At 46.9% G+C, this 3,729-nt stretch overlaps 1 protein-coding gene across 1 annotated transcript in view; it reads right to left on the bottom strand.

Moving 5' to 3' along the window:
- Positions 1–2,088, bottom strand: part of MYH7B (myosin heavy chain 7B) — a 38,672-nt gene extending 36,584 nt beyond the window's left edge. The window contains exon 1 of the mRNA XM_072736039.1: positions 1,986–2,088. The gene's annotated coding sequence lies outside the window, so the exon portion shown is untranslated. The remainder of the gene's footprint in view (positions 1–1,985) is intronic.
- Between the last annotated feature and the right edge of the window lie 1,641 nt (positions 2,089–3,729).

The raw sequence follows: 3,729 nt of genomic DNA on the forward strand, positions 1-3,729 counted from the left end.
ACCTGTGCTAGGGGGCTAGAAGACAGAGGAATTCCACTGAGTGACCAAGTGATGGCCCCCAGCCAGGTGGGGAGACAGCCTTATGAACAATACCAGGCAGGGTGATGTTATTGCTAAAAAGAGGCAGCAGCCACGTGCACACATGCAGACCATGTGCACTGTAAGCCCCAGGGCGACAGATATGTTCCAATCAAGAGGCCCAATACAGGCTTGGTGAGAGGCCCTCATGAGGTGGGGGAGGTGGGATGGAAGACACATACAAAGTGAAGGGACTGGACTCCCTTCACACTGCAGTGTAGCCCTCCTGGTCTTGTTTCACCTAATTCAGACTCAAATGTTCCCACAAGCCCCGAGAGCAGAAACTCAAAAGTCAGCTTTGGGAAGCCTGAGCTCATGGTACACACCTAGGTGCATGTGTGGGGGCACAGTGGCTAACAGTGGGAAGCTGCATGATCTCTGGCAAGTCAGGACACTTCTGCATGCCTGCAAGTCCCCAGCTATAACATGGAGATAACAGTACTGATCTCACAGGGTTGTGGTAAAAAGTGAGACAACAACTGTGAAGCCATTAACCAGGTACCTGGCACTTGGTGAACAGATTATTTAATAAAGATTTGCTATAGTTAAAAAAAAAAGATTTGTTATAGTTAGGGGAAAAAATAGATTCCATTTTCAATGGGAGGGCAATGGGATTCAGGGCAGTGAGAACCCTTGCTCATAGTTACATGGCCAGTTTAGGAGTCAAGATTTGAACCCACATCTGACACATCAAAGGCTCACTGCATCATAATCTCCCTCTGCTCCAGAATCTTCAGCAGGCCCGCTGCAGTCCACTAAATGGAATCTATCCTTGCCATGGAGTGGGGAACTAGCAAAGGCTTGAGGCTAGAGAGACCTCAGGAAAAACTCCCCAACCCTGGGTTCCTTGATCTGGGACCCCCAAGTGGGCCCAAGGAGACCTGTGAATTCCTCCACATGGTTTGCAAAAAGTTTGTGTCTAGGAACACCTGGGTGGCTCAGCGGTTGAGCATCTATCTGCCTTTGGCTCAGGGCATGATTCTGGGGTTGGGGATTGAGTCCCACATTGGGCTGCTCTCAGGAAGCCTGCTTCTCCCTCTGCCTGTGTCTCTGCCTCTCTCTGTGTGTCTCTCCTGAATAAACAAATGAAATCTTAAAAAAAAAAAAAAAAAAAAAAGCTTGTGTCTAATGGAGATTCTCGAAGGAGTGTATCACCTCAAAAGTAACAAACTTCTGACTTGACCTCACGTGGCACATTTTCTTATCTACCCAAAGAAGATGCAGTACCTACCTTGAAAGGCTATGAAGGGATTAAATAAAGTAGTTTATGAAAAGTATGTGAAACATCCTAAGTTTTCACCCTGCCTTCCTCTCCCCAGCTTATTGCTATCATTTAACAAATGTCATTGAGCATCTACTATGTGGCAGATACCACTCCAGGTGGTAAAGTGGTAAACAAGACAGATGTGCCTGTTCTCGTGGAGCTCACATGATGGAGAGCATCAGACTAAATTAATAATTTCAGACACTAGTAAGTGCAATAAAGAAAATCATAGAATAATGTGATAGAGATTGATGGGGCAGGGGTGGCATCTGCAAAGGAAACATGGGAATGACAAGAAGGAACCAATTATGCCAAGATTCAAGGGCAAAGCATCAGGGCAGAAGGAGCAGGAAAGACAGTCTCACTTGAAAGACCCTTGGCTGGGCAGCCCGGGTGGCTCAGTGGTTTAGTGCCGCCTTTAGCCCAGGGAGTGATCCTGGAGACCCACATCGGGCTCTCTGCCTGTCTCTCTCTCTCTCTCTCTCTCCCTCTGTCTCTCATGAATAGATAAATAAAATCTTAAAAAAAAGAAAGATCCTTGGCCAAGAGCCCCTAACTCCCAATTGCACCACAAACTGAATAAGTCACGTAACTTCTGAGGCTCAGCTGCCACGTCTACAAAATGGGAAGAAATGCAGCTTACCTGCCACAATGTGGGGGGACTCCACCAAAGGGCTGTTAAGGTCTGGGATCTTCCCCAACTTTCACCAATAGACACCTGATATTCATCATTTTGGCACCCATCTTGGAGGTGGGGACCTGCACAGAGAACCCTGGGTCATGATTTTTAATTTTTAAATTTCATGCTGCACAAATAGTTTCCTTGGTTCCTGGTTAACATGGTGGACTTTACCTGCACCTGGGGCCTAGTATCATAACTGCTGCTTTAGACTCTCCCTCAGTTATAAAGGCAAACAAGGGAAGGGCATCATGGAAACACTGTTATGCCCATAATCAGACCAGCTATTGCATCCCTCCCACCAACAAGATTGGAGGACTCAGTTTGTCCTGTAGACAGAGAATATACAAGCTTTATTTAAGGAGCTGGAAACATCATGGCCCCTGGGTTGGGCTTCTGATTTATGATCATTTGTAGTTCTCCCTCCTAAATGTCTCTTTAGCATGTCCCCTTCTTTCCATTTCCTGAGCCACTACCTCACACCTTAACACCCTCTGAGCATGCTCTCTGGCCTTAGTATCCCCTCTTACAAACCATTTGCCACACTGTAGCCAGCACCTAAAGACCAGGTCTTTCCTCTCTCAAAATCTTTAGCTAGCTCCCCATCACTCCCTGGACAAATGCCAAGCTCCTTAACCTGGCATTCAAGGCTCCCTCTCCAAGGCTGAGCTCCTAACAGTCTGCTCAACCCCCAGGCCCTCCTCAGTATCTATACCAAACTCCTCACTGTCTCTAAAAGGAGCATAGCCACACTCAGAATTATTTGCCTTTGCTGTTTCTGTCCCTGCTACTTGGAACACTGTCCTCCTTCCTGCCTCTAACCTCCACCCTTACTTCTTTCACTGCTTATGCATTCCTACCTACTCCTCAAGACCCCCAAAGCCTTCCCTGATTCCCCAGAAAAGTACTGTGTTTACCAGTCTACCTTCTTAGTCAGATGTGAAAAGTTGGGGTTCTTAGTTATGATTAATTTCCCAGAGCCTAGACAGGAATTCAGGTTAAACTTAAAATTCTTATGAAGTGCTTCACATTGAGAAGATCCTATTACAACCCAGAAAGAAGGAACAATTAAAAGAACTGGAGGGCTGCCAAGAGGCAAGGTGGGAATAGGAATCAAGAATCTGCCTTCTCAAAAAAATCGCCCCAGATACTGATGCAAATGATTTGGACATTTTGAGACAGTATGTTATCCTCAAACATTCCCAACCTAAAAACAGCTGGAAAGGGGGCACCTAGATGGCTCAGTCAGTGGAGCCAGTGACTTTTGATCTTAGTTTTGCGGGTTCCGACCCCACGTTGGATGTATACTTAAAAATAAAATCTTTTTTAAAAAGTTGCCGGAAAGAGGAAAATCCTTTCTTTGGCCTCTATAGCTTTTCCAGCAGTTTCCCTCGAAGTTAGGTGGTCTTTTCTGGGTGGAAAACAGAAGCCTGGGTTCCAACACTGGCTCAGCCCGGAACGTGCTAAGGTACCCTGCCTGCGTTGGTCTCGGCCCCTTTCTGGACCTCCCTTATCACACTTGTCCCCATAGTGTGTCCCCGAGGTAGTGACTGTCCCATTCTGGGTATCAGTTTCCCCATCTTACAATGGACGTCACCAGTTCTGACGCCCTACAAGTTCTGCAAACCCTGAACTCCGAGCGGACACAGCCAGACTCCTCCCCTCCTTCCCAAGGTTCTGTCCATCTGGGACCAGACGACGAATCCCT

This window comes from Vulpes vulpes, chromosome 14, assembly GCF_048418805.1.
Source record: "Vulpes vulpes isolate BD-2025 chromosome 14, VulVul3, whole genome shotgun sequence".
NCBI classification, from domain to species: Eukaryota; Metazoa; Chordata; class Mammalia; order Carnivora; family Canidae; genus Vulpes; species Vulpes vulpes.